A 12,941-nucleotide genomic window follows, 5' to 3' on the forward strand; every position below is an offset into this window, starting at 1 on the left:
ACTTTCACTTTCAAGCACTGGAGAAGGAAATGGCAACCCACTCCAGTGTTCTTGCCTGGAGAATCCCAGGGACTGGAAGCCTGGTGGGCTGCCGTCTATGGGGTCACCCAGAGTCGGAGACGACTGAAGCGACTTAGCAGCAGGGACTGCCTTCTTGTCTCTATCGACCTCACTTCCTCTATGAAGATACGGACTTTCTGAGCAACGAGGCCTCCCTTTTTTCTGGAGGTCACTTCCTGCTCTAGACCACCTCTCTGACTGTGTCCACTGCTCCAACTTCCCATCTTACAGTGCTTACTCCTAGTCAATGGATGTGTGAGTCTTGAAAAGCTAAGGACCCGAGTCACATCTGTTTCTTGCTCAGGACACATCCACTTCGGGATGACAGATGGCATCCCTGGCCTGGGGCTCTCCTGAAGCTCCTATTTATAGTGTGGCTTTTGCGGATGGCTGGGGGGACCAGGCCATACCCCAAGGATCTTTTTCGCCTTAAATGTGTTTCCCTATTTTCAACGACTGTATATACTGGTAAATTCAATGTTCTTGTTCAACATTTTATTTACAAAAAATTAATTTATTCTCGTAAATAAAACTCTTCAAAGGGGTGAGTTTTTTTGTTTGTTTGTTTGTTTGTTTTGTCTCCATAAACTTAACTTGAGGAGAAGGGAAGGTGTGTATTAGGGCAGAGGGAGGGGAAGGGGTGGAGGGCATCACAGGGAGAGGGGGCAGGGCCACAAGGGTTAGGATGGGGGATGGGGAGAGCAGCAGGTGGAGTGACCCTGGGCGAAGGTGGCTGAAATTTGTCTGGAGTAGCCCTTCCACCACAGGGCCAACAGGCATGTTCCTGGCCAGGACACGACAGAGAGAAGGACAGAGGCAAACAGAGTGACAGGTGGCCCTTCCTTGAGATGAGGTGGAGATATGCACAGGCTACAGCGGGCCAAGAGGAAACAGGAGACGGGAAGACAAAGAGATGCTCAGAGAGGCAGACGCAAGCGGTGGAGAAACTCGGGGGAAGCAAGGACATGACATATACGGGAGGTCGTAGAGGGAGACAAGAAGGACCCAGAGAGAAAACGAGACGGAAAAGCGTCCAAAGGAAACAGAGAGATGGAAACAGTCGGAGGACAGAAAGACGCTGACAGAGATGGGGAGAGATGGAGACGACCAGGGAGGGCGACGCGAGCTGGGCCGCGCGCCCGGCGCTCATGCTGGGCCCCGGGCGCTCAGGCCTTGCCCCCAGCGCCAGCTGGCCCAGGTCGGCCTCGGCGCGGCTCGAGGTAAAGGCCGCACACAGGGAACCCCAGCAGCTTGGTTGGGAAGACGCCCAAGGAGGCAGTGGCGGCAGCGATGGCGGCGGCCGCGGGATCGGGCCGGGGTCCAAGGTTCTCGTCCTCCACCACAGCGCGCAGAGCCCGGACCTGGCGCGCTGCGACCTCCAAGCGCCGCAGCAGGCGTAGCGGGCACAGCGCGTGCGGGTTCAGCTAGGCCGGGAGGCGGCGCACAACGTCCAGCAGAGGCGGTGGGGTCACAAGAGGAGCACAGGATGCAGCTGGTCCCAAGGCTACTGGGAAACGCCCACTCTTGGGAGCCCTAGGGAGTAATAAGGATGAGGAAGGCAGGCACAACCCCATGGTTCTTGGATACCTACTGTGTGCTGCGCCTGGCAGCAGGTACCTTCTTATCCATGCTGTTTGACCTTTACAACTCAACAAAGGAAACATTTCACGGAGGAGGTACCTTGAGGGTCACAGTGATTTGCTCAAGGTCACACAGTGGGTAAGACTAGCTTCAAATCCGAGACCACTCTCACAGGTGAAAAGGAGGCCAAAGAAGGCAAAGACCCATTCCTGGCTCTGGGGAGGGGGTCCAAGGGGGCCCGAGCTTTCTGTGGGTCTCTGCCTCTGAAAGTTGGGAAAGGCCTGAAGATAGGGTGTGAGAGGGATTCTTCTGTAGAACCTAACATTGGCCCCAGCTTGAAGCTGAGGACAGAAATGGGCCTGGCGGATATGTGAACCAGCCAGTGAACGCAAGTGCGAATCTATGGCAACTTTACATGACCCTCAATGGAGTCACCCCCAGCCCCCCAGATAGGTGCTGAGGTCAGCTGGGGAAGGGTGCCCTCCTGCAGCGGGGGCAGAACTCACGGCAGGCATGACTGCTTCACGGGCCTGGGTCCCCCCAGAATCATGTCTCGGCAGAAGTGGCAGTCCCCACACTCAGTTTGCACAGAGGCCTGGGAGCAGCAGAAGCGGGTTCGGCATCGGCGCGCTCCGGCCCCCGGCTCCCGGCTGCTCCACGACACTGGGGGCGTCAGGAATGCCGAGGGCTGTGGGTGGAGGGTGGCAAGGTCAGGGGGCCCACGGGGACCCTGGCCGGCGAGACTCCTGGCAGCTTTCCCCCTACTCCTAGGCAGCCAGAGCTTGCCTTCCTACCCAGGGAGACAAGGAACAAGGAGGTGCCCCTCCTGCGGGGGGTCAGGGGAACCCCCATCCCTCTAGGCAAGGCCACCCTTTTCCTGAAGCAGCTCACTTGGCTCCTCCGGGAGCCCTGAGAACTAGCTTCCTGACCTCACTCCTACTCTAACACTTCTTCCAGACTCCCGCGCCTGACCCAGGGAGGATGAAGCGACACCGAGAGGGACAAGGACCCTTCCACGGACATCCCCACAGCGAAGCTCCCGGGACAACCAGGGTTCCTTGTCTGTGGAGTCACCTGAGACAGGTCCCAACTCTTCCCCTGTTCTCCAAATGTGCTCTAACCCCGGCTTTCCCCAAGCTGAAACACCCCAAATTCACCTCCCAGATCCCCACAGATTCCTGAATGCCAACTCCAGACCTCTCTGTTTTCTCTCAGAAGCTACTAACACCCATCTCCTCTTTCCCAAAAGCCAAGATTTCCTCCTCACCTTCAATGGGAACCTGCTCACCCAATCTAACCCCTAAAGATCCACCAGGCTGCCCAACGTCCCAGCGCTCACAGACCTTCTTTCAGACGCTGCTTCTGAAGCCCTCCGTGGCCCCAAATTTCAACTCTGTTCCCCACGGAGCTCCCTCTGCTCCAACACAGCCTCCTTATGGGTCTCTCAGGTCAACCTGGGCAATCTCCCAGATTCCCTGGGAATCTAGAATCCAGCCTGACATCTCCATAGAACTCAAGATGGGCTATGTGCACCGCCCCCCACCCCCCCCCCCCCCCCCCCCCCCCCCCCCCCCCGCCTCCCAGCTTCCCAAGCTGCTTTCCATCCCTAATTGTCTGGAATCCCTTGGGTTCCTCTTCCCAGGCAAACCAGATCCTCCAAGATCCCACACAGATTCAGCAGGCCGGGAGGCTCTCTTCATATCCAGAGTCTTACCCCAGCTTCCCCCTTTCCAGACCCATCCACGGGGGGAAAGGAGCCCTCCAGCGCTCCAGGGGAGGGCCCTTGGGGGCTGCAACTGCAGGCGGGGACAGCGGTCTGCAAGGGGAAGCCAGGTCTAGGAAGAAAGGCCAGTTCCCCAGGGTTGAGAGCTTACAGGAAAGAGGGCTGGAGACGAGGAGTTTGGAGCAAAGAGAGGGTGAGGCTGGGGGCGGGCAAGGTGGAGAGAGGCCGGGCTGAGGATGAATGGGACTGGGAGCTGCCCAGGTCTGGGGGTGAGGAGGAGCTGCATGAACTCACCTCATACGTGTCCCGGGAGCCAACTCGCCCTTCTCGGCAGCTCCCGGCTGGTCGGCCACCATCGGCGGCGAGGGTAGCCTGACGGCGCTGGGCTCGGAATGCTCAACGCCCGGGTCCACCGCCCACCGAGGGCGCTCGGCCCCTCCTTCCGGCCGAGGCCGGGACGGCGGCGAGTGGCCATGGGGGGCGCCAGGGGCGAGGCCCTCCCACGGGTTGCGGCGCGGCCCTTCCAGGGGGGAGGTCCTGCTCTGGGGGGCTCAGTCCCTCAGTCTCCTCAGGCCAACGGGGGCTCCTCGGGCGCAGGGTGCACAGCTTCTGCCTAGGCCCCACGTAGTCCAGGGGTTCGAGTCCCAGTTCCCCTCACCACGCCCCACCTCGCCTCTCGCCAGCGCCCTCGGCCCTTTAACTGGCCCCTTCCCGAAGCCCACTCCCAAAGGTCCTAGGCCAGTTTAAGAGCCCTTCGGTTCCAGGGGGTTGAAGGAAGCTGCTGGGACCCTGACCCCGCAGCCTTCGCGCGGCCCCGCTCTCTTCTCCTCCCCCCAGCGCGCGACCCTCGGGAGATAGAGATTTAAATAAAATTTGAATAAATCCCCGTCCTCAAGCTGGAGGGTTGGAAGGAAAGGATGGAGGGGACAGGAAACGGGTGAGGGGGCAATCGGCGTGCCTCAGTCCCCCTGGACCCCCGGGCCCGCGCTGCTTCGGCCCGGTGTCCTGGCCGCCTCTCTCATCCCTCCAGAGTTCCTTCCTCTCTTCCCCCTTCCCTCCCCTCCCTCCCTTCTCCCCTCCCCCGCCCCTCCTCTCCTCCTCCTCCTCTTTACTCTCTCCTTCTCCCAGAGGAACCCCGCCCCCTGCCCCCTGCCCGCTCCATCCCCCAACACCTCCACTTTTCAGGACTAACATGCGCAGGGCACGACGGAAGTAGTAGTCCCGCGGGCGCTGGTGCTACCGTGGGATCAATGGGATGGTGCGGTCAGTGGGAACTACAAACAGGATGACGGAGGACGTGCCCAACCGGGAGTGGAGGATGCTGGGAGTTATAGTCTGGCTGCCCCAAGGCTCCCGGTTGCAGAGCGTAGAGGCGTGTGAATGACGACTACAAACAAGATGGCGGAAGAGGGGGTGGACACCTGCCTAGTAGTCTATCTTACGAGGTGCGATGGGAATAGTAGTTTCCTAGCCTTCTAGAGTTCCTTAAGGATGGCAGGACCAAGAGGATAAGGGGACTACCATAAAAATGGCAGGCAACCTAGCTTCTCCCGATCGCCTCACTATACCACCTTGGCACCTCGCCCGCCTGTAATATCGAAATTCCCCTCCTTTTGGCGCAAAGCTTGACGGGAGTTGCAGTCTTCTCGGCTCCCTTCTATTATCTTTGACCAGACAATGGAAGGGGGGAAAGGGCGGGGTCTACCAGCAAAGATGGCCGCTGGACGAAAGAGGAGACGGGTCCTGGGACTTGTAGTTCATGCACTAAGGCTACTGCCTGTGGAAATAGGAAAAGGGACGTCCATAACCATGGCGGCCTAGCACATCCTCTGCGCCGGTGCCTGCTGGGGGACGTGGTCCCCTCAGTTCAACAGAGAAAGGACGTGCGCTACTGAAATGTGCATCACCGCCGACAGGCTAAGTTGAGAGCGGACGGAACCGGCGAGTCTCTTTCCTTCTCTCCTAGCCACCCGCTTCTGACGACCTGCCGGGAAATGTAGTCTCGTGCCTTCACTCGCTAGTGGAGGGGGAAAATTTCTGTCGCCAGTGGGGATCAATGCGGATGAGGGAGAAAAGACGTCCGAGAGATCCAGGAATCTATAATGTCTGCCTCCTCGTATGGCGAGGACTTCATCTTTCAGGGGAAGGCTCTTAAAGGAAAGCAACAGTAATCAGTGTTGTGGCGACAAGGGAGGCGTGGTTCTTGCCGAGAGTACTGTCACGCTGTTGTCCCTTGGAAAGCTTCGGCGCCTCACACCTGATGCTTGTTCCCCCAAACCTCAGAGAATCGGTAGCTTCCAAGTCGAGAGAGCTCCAGGGAAAAGGCTCTGGAGTCATACAACATCCCCACCCCTCCTTGGGAAGTCACCAAACCTCGATTTTTCTCATCTGAAAAATGGGGATAACGATACCTACCTCGAAGCAGAGTGTTATGACAATGTTCACGAAAATGCCCACCTTCAGGGCCTGACACAGGGCACGTGTTGGCAGTTCCTTTCTCGAGGGCCCTTCCAGCCCAGCTGTTTTGGGATCCCAGGTGTCCGTCATGCAGGAAGGAGTTAGCGCGCCTGTGAGAAGAAAACTGTGCCAGGCCGTCTACCCCATCTTGAGCCGCACCCCCTCCTCCCTCCGCCCCTCATCTGGGTCCTTCGGTGTCCACTACCGATTACTGCTGCTAGGGGACGCCCATTCTTCGTTTGACTGAGGTCCGACAACCTGATCAGATTCCTCAACCTGAAGTTGTGGGCGCTGTCAATTCCCAGCCAGTCTTGGAGGCACCCCCGCCCCCTCGCCGAGCTCCCCTCCCTCTCCCCGCTAGACACCTCAGCTGCCAAGGCAAACGGCCCTGCTTCCTACCACTGCACCTTCTTACCTGCCTTCTTCCTCCTCTGCCTGCAAAACTATTCACTTTCGACCCCTGTGGTTCCAGGGCCCTGCGGAAGATTTGGTGAGTGTGGTTTTTCTGGCAGGGAATTGAACGCAGGCTGGCTGGTGAGATGTGAAGTCCTAAATTTGCAGGGACTGGCCTCAGGCTGAACTGAGAGGCTCCTTCTAGCTCACAGTGTATTTAGGAAATCCTTGACTCCCCGAAGATTGTTTCCTCTTCCGCCTCACTGCTTTAGTTTGGCTTGCATGATTCCCCATGTTTTTTTCTGGAGCCAGTCCCTCTAGCGATTAGGTTCTTCCCTTCCACCCTTCTCACCGCTGCACCCAGTTAACTTCATCTTTCAGGTTTGTGTCCCAAAAACCCTTCATGTGTGTCATTCCCAGATGAGATTCATTTGACTCTTTCCCTAGATATAAGCTTTATGAAGAGTGCTTCATAGCTTATATCTTGCGTGCTTTCAGCATCTCATTTGATCCTCCTAAGAATCCTGTTTATGATCTCATTTTATAGATGAGGAAACTGGGAATGACTGAGTGATAAAGCTAGGATTCAGAGCTTCTCTGGGGGTCTGTCTAGCGGTAAAGAATTCGCCTGCTAATGCAAGAGATCTGGGTTTGAACCCTGGTCGGGGAAGATTCCACATAATGCAGAGAAACAAAGCCCAAGCGCCACAACTACCGAGCCCAGGACCTAGGGCCTGTGCACCCTACCAAAAGAAACTACGCCAACAAGAAGCCTGCACATCCCAACAAAGAGTACCCCGTGCCACAAGTGGAGAAAGCCAGCATGCAGCAATAAAGACCCAGCACGGCCAAAAATATATAATACATCAATAAATGAATAAAGTTTAGAAAGGAATATTAAATTATAAAGAAAAATAATGAGTTTCATAAAATATATTTTTTTTAAAGCTAGGATTCCCAAGGCCTCAGAGCCCACCTTCCGAACTATAGCATCTGCCAGTTGATCATGTCCATCCTCTGTGTGTTAAGTTTGGCAGAGCAACCACACATTTCTTTCACTTGGAATCCAGCAACACTGAGTCTGCATTCTTTGTTTCCTTGAACAAGAAACAGCTGGTGCAGAACTGTGGCTTCCTCTTTGGGGTGAGACAAGTACTCGCTAGATCCACACAGTCCCATCCAGCTTGCTTCAGTCCTAGCAGAAGCACTACTGGCCCCACCTTATTAACTGAGACCCGAAAATAAGCCTACTGAAGGTCAAGGCCATTTCTCACACTCTAGAGAGCACCTCAGGACCACACGGTGTGCCTGCACCCCTCGCTGGCTGATAGAGAGATGGCTGAGTGTGACTGCATACAGAGAAAGAGGAGAACTTTTGCTTTTCACTTTATAACCTACTCTGCAGTTTGACAGTTTTACCATGAGCAGATATTATTTGTATATACTTAAAAGAGGTTTCCCCAGTGGCTCAGTGGTAAAGAATCTGCATGTAATGCAGGAGACACGAGTTCAACCCCTGGTTGGGGAAGATCTGCTGGAGGAGGGCATGACAACCCATTCCAGTATTCCTGCCTAGAGAATCCCATGGACTGAGGAGCCTGGCAGCCTCAGGCCATACAGTCGCAAAGAGTCGAAATGACTGAGGAGGTCTACTTAAAATATGAGTTGGAAATACTATGATCCACCCACATTGACAATAAAATATAAAAACAACAGTCAGAACTTCTCTGCCATAAGTGAATCCCGGGTTTACAGCACCCACAAGTCTCTTCATCTGCACAAAAAATTTCTGTCTTCTGTCCACTTTATTTACACATTTTGTCTAAGAACCATCGGAAAGACGGTTTATGGCAGTCACTGGTGGGGTTTCCTATATGAGGGACTAGGGCTGCAGACCACATTCAGAAACAGGAGCACTATTCAGTCTCCAGTGGGGAGCTGATAGAAAGGGATAGAGGGCTCCTGCCGGCTTGCAGAACTATCCACAACCTTGGATTGAGCTCACTGAATTCAGGAGCGGGAGCAGCCCATTGATCTTGAGGTTCCTTTTCAGCAGTGGGTACTCTTCTGGAAGATCCAGATCTCTCCTGGATTTGTGTAGAAGGTCATAGCTTCTGTATGAGTCAGAGCAGGTGAAGTTATGCTGCAGTAACAAAGAACACCCAAGTTTGGGTGGCTTACAGCAACTAAGGTCTGATTCGGGCTCATGCTGTGTGTCTAGTGTTGGTCAGTGGGGAGAGGTCTGCCCATTCTAGGTACCCAGGGATTAAGGCCAAGAGTCTCCATCTGGATATGAGCTCCCATATTCACCACCCAATCTCCGATGAATAGAGGGAGAAGGACCTGGTGAAACATGGCCTGGCTTCTATAGCTTCTGCCCAGAAGTGACACAGGACAGTTGTGTTCACATAGTATTGACTACTCCATAGCCTCCCCTAATTTCAAAGTGGGCAGAGTCAGGACCTCTTTCCACATTCTGCCTTGAAGGAAAAGAACTAGAATGCCTGTGAGTGTGTGCTAAGTCACTTCACTCATGTCCGAGTCTTTGCAACCCTATGGCCTGTAGCCCGCCAGATTCCTCTGTCCATGGGATTCTCCAGGCAAGAACACTGGAATGGGTTGCCATGTCCTCCTCCAGGGGATCTTCCCAATCCAGGGATCAAATCCACATCTCTTACATCCCCTGCATTGGCAGTCAGATTCTTGACCACTAGCACTCCCTGGCAATGGCTGTAAACAGCTGTAATGACAAACACAGCTTTCTGTGGCTCCTAGTGGAAGGGACAGCCGTCATGTAGAGGATTATCTGGGCAAGCGCCCTCCTTAAGACGTGCACTGAGGGAGCTCCTTTGTTGGTCACATGGGCCACTACTCAGAAAGCAGAGAGGAGGGCCTTCGCTGGTGGTCCATTGGTTAAGAATTGGCCTTCCAATGCAGGTGAAGTGGTTGGATTGGGGAACTAAGATCCCACATGCCACAGGGCAACTAATATGCACTCCATCTGAGCCCATGTGCTTTAGCTAGAGAGAAGCCCATGCATTGCAATGAAGGGACTGCGTGTCACAATTAAAACCCAAAGCAGTGAAAAAAATAAATGGTTTTTTAAAAAGCAGAGAGGAGACTGATTTACACTGAAATATGGTGGGCAGGTGAACACAAAATGCCCCTGTAAGAGGTTGACAGTCACCCCTGCAATTAGTAATCACTGAAAACAAGGCTCCACAGAAGTTGCCAGGGTCTGGTTGACAAAAGTTTCAGAAGTAACACACCCAACCGTGGGTGTGGCTTCTAATGGTCACACAATCCTTCAGTAGAGCTCATTGTCCAGTGTCCCTGGAGGGTCTGATGGCAACAGTAGCTGAGTTGCTACTGTCAGTGGGTGTTGCCAGTATACACGTTTCCCCAGACCTCTCCAGATTTATCACATAGATACGATGACGTTTAGAGTTGTGCCCTTCTAATGGGGCTTCCCAGATGGCACTAGTGGTACAGAACCCACCTGCCAATGCAGGAGAAGGAGGGCGCTCAGGTTCCATCTCTGGGTGGGGAAAATTCCCTGGAGCAGGGCAGGGCAATCCACTCCAGTATTTTTGCCTGGAGAACCCCATGGACAGAGGAGCCTGGTGGCCTGCAGTCCATAGGGTCACAGAGTCGGCCTCTACTGTAACAACTTAGCATGGACTGAAGCAACTCCGCACACACGCATGCCCCCTTCTGAGTGGCAGCTGGGATGGATGCTCTAAGTGTGTTCCTGCAGCAGGGGCTTTGAACATTGTAAAAGTTTCTCTCTTTTTTAAAGGCATTTGAAATCATCCGTGTGGTGAGTTTCTTTCTGACCGTGCTGGCTCTTTGTTGCTGCATGTGGGTTTTCCCGAGTTGGACCACTCTTCCTTGTGGTGCTCTGGTTTCTCATTGCGGTGGCTTCTCTTGTTGTGGAGCACAGGCTCTAGGGCTCATGGGCTTCAGCGCTTGTGTCACACAGGCTTAGTTGCCCTTCAGCATGTGGGATCTTCCCGGGGCAGGGAGGGAACCCATATCCCCTGCATCGGCAGACAGGTTCTTAACCACTTGACCACCAAGGAAGTTCCCTTTTTGACCCATTTGAATATAGAATGAGAGAAATGACTGGACTACCTTTGCAAAGAAACCCCACACAGTTATAAAGAAATGATCTTAAAAATCTTCTGTAAAATTTGGTTGAGGACCACACCGCTACATCAAATAAATGGATATTAAGCACCTCTTGTGTGTCCAACCCTATGCTAGGCAGCTGTGCTGTGCTGTGCTTAGTTGCTCAGTTGTGTCCAAGTCTTTGAGACCCCATGACTGTAGCCCTCCAGGCTCCTCTGCCGGTGGGGATCCTCCTGTCAAGAATACTGGAGTGGGTTGCTGTTTCCTCCTCAGGGGGATCTTCCCAACCTAGGGATTGAACTCAGGTCTCCCGAATCCCAGACCAGGTCTTGACTGTCTGAGTCACCAGGGAAGCCCCATGCTAGGCAGCTATGATGCAAAATTCCTGACCTAATCCAGAGTGAGCTGGGAGCCTCAGGCTTTTGTCCATTTAGACATGAGCATTTGAGATTATTCTTCCAAAAATATAGGATTTTTAAGACCATGGCCTCCTGCACAATACTGTATTCTTCCAATTACCTGTATTCTTCCAAATTCTTCCAAATATTCTTCTTCCAGAGCTCCATGGAAAACTCTGAATCCTCATGTAATTCTTCCAGCAGCTGCTACAAGGCCTCCGGCCTTCATTCCCTTCCTGGAATGTGCTTACCTTCACCCCACCCCAGGCCCAGAGTGCCTGGGTACTAAGTCTCTTCAGTCATGTCAGACCCTTTGCGACCCTATGGACTGTAGCTCATCAGGCTCCTCTGTCTATAGGATTTTCTAGGCAAGAATACTGGAGTGGGTTGCCATGCCCTCCTCCAGGGGATCTTCCCCATCCAAGGATGGAATCCACATCTCTTATATCTCCTGCATTGGCAGGCGGGTTCTTTACCACTAGCGCCATCTGGGAAGCCGAGGGCAGCCCCCTAAACTCTTAACTGGTCATATACAGAAATTAGGAAGCCCTGAGGGCTTAGATCTCAGCTGCCTGAAGCTCTCTCTTCCATTAGAATGATCTAAATTCCACTTGATTTGGTTAAGCAAGGGTCAGTCCAGCTAGCTGTTACATGTATACAGGCCTACTGGCAAAACTATAGCTTTAACTATAGGGAATTTAGTCAGCAAAGCGATGTCTTTGCTTTTTAATATGCTGTCTAGATTTGTCATAGTTTTCCTTCCAAGGAACAAGCATCTTTTAATTTCATGGCTGCTGTCACCTTCTGCAGTGATTTTGGAGCCCAAGAAGATAAAGTCTGTCACTGCTCCCACTTTTTCCCTTTCTACTTGCCATCATGTGATGGGACCGGATGTTGCGATCTTAGTGCTTTGAATGTTGAGTTTTAAGCCAGCTTTTTTGCTCTCCTCTTTCACCCTCATCAAGAGGCTCTTTGCTGCTGCTGCTGCTAAGTCACTTCAGTCATGTCTGACCCTCAGGAACCCCATGGACTGCAGCCTTGCAGGCTCCTCCGTCCATGGGATTTTCCAGGCAAGAGTACTGGAGTGGGGTGCCATTGCCTTCTCCAAAGAGGCTCTTTAGTTCCTCTTCATTCTCTGCAAGTAGGGTGGTATTATCTGCTTCTCTGAGGTTTGTGGTAGTTCTCCTGGCAATATTGATTCCAGCTTGTGGGTCATCCACCCTGCATTTTGCATGATGTACTCTGCATAAAGTGACATAAACAGAGTAACAGCATATGGCCTTGCTGTGGTCCTTTCCCAATTTTGAGCCAGTCAGTTGTTCCTTATTGAGCCTCATACAGGTTGCTCAGGAAACAGGTAAGTTGGTCTGGTATTTCCATCTCTAAGAATTTTCCATGGTTTGTTGTGATCCACACAGTCAAAGGCTTTCCAGTAATCAATGAAGCAGAAATAGATGTTTTTTCTGGAATTCCCTTACTTTCTCTATGATCCAGCTAATGTTGGCAATTGAATCTCTGGTTCCTCTGCCTTTTCTAAACCCAGCTTATACATCTGGAAGTTCTCAGTTCATATACCGCTGAAGCCTAGCTTGAAGGATTTTGAGCATAACTTTGCTAGCACATGAAATGAGCGCAATTGTGGTGTAATCTGAAAATTCTTTGGCACTGCCCTTCTTTGGGATGGGAATGAAAACTGACCCTTTCCAGTCCTGGGGCCACTGCTGAGTTTTCCAAATTTGCTGACATATTGAGCACAGCATTTTAACAGCATCATCTTTTAGGATGTTAAATAGCTCCAGCTAGAATTCTGTCACCTCTGCTAGCTTTGTTCATAGGCATGCTTCCTAAGGCCCACTTGACTTCAGGCTCCAGGATGTTTGGCTCTAGGTTAGTGACCACACCATCGTGGTTACCCGGGTCATTAAGACCTTTTTTGTAGTTCGTCTGTATATTCTAGCCACCTGGTCTTTATCTCTTCCGCTTCTATTAGGTCCTTACTGTTTCTGTTCTTTCTCGTGCCCATCTTTGCATGAAATGGTCCCCTGATCTCTCCAGTTTTCTTGAAGATATCTCTATAGTCTTTCCCATTCTATTGTTTTCTGATTTCTTTGCATTGTTCATTTGAGAAGGCCTCCTTATCTCTCCTTACTGTTCTCTGGAACTCTGCACTCAGTTGGGTATATCTTTCCTTCTCTTCT

General features: G+C 52.7%; 1 protein-coding gene and 1 long non-coding RNA gene across 3 annotated transcripts in view; one reads left to right on the forward strand and one right to left on the reverse strand.

Annotated features, from left to right (window-relative positions):
- The window catches only part of FBXL19 (F-box and leucine rich repeat protein 19), an 81,308-nt gene extending 74,541 nt beyond the window's left edge, over positions 1-6,767 (reverse strand). The window contains exons 1-2 of one of the 2 annotated variants that reach the window (XM_045164325.1): positions 6,237-6,767; positions 5,780-5,931 (exon numbers count right to left, since the gene is read on the reverse strand). The gene's annotated coding sequence lies outside the window, so the exon portion shown is untranslated. Of the gene's footprint in view, positions 1-5,779; positions 5,932-6,236 lie in introns of those variants that run through there. The other variant, XM_025275321.3, reaches the window with a different exon arrangement.
- On the forward strand, positions 6,178-7,654 carry LOC112581850. The gene is made up of 2 exons (XR_003106506.3): positions 6,178-6,311; positions 6,762-7,654. It is a non-coding gene; the product is annotated as an uncharacterized LOC112581850 (long non-coding RNA).
- Positions 7,655-12,941: the final 5,287 nt, after the last annotated feature.

This window comes from Bubalus bubalis, chromosome 24 (genome assembly GCF_019923935.1).
Source record: "Bubalus bubalis isolate 160015118507 breed Murrah chromosome 24, NDDB_SH_1, whole genome shotgun sequence".
Classification (NCBI taxonomy): domain Eukaryota; kingdom Metazoa; phylum Chordata; class Mammalia; order Artiodactyla; family Bovidae; genus Bubalus; species Bubalus bubalis.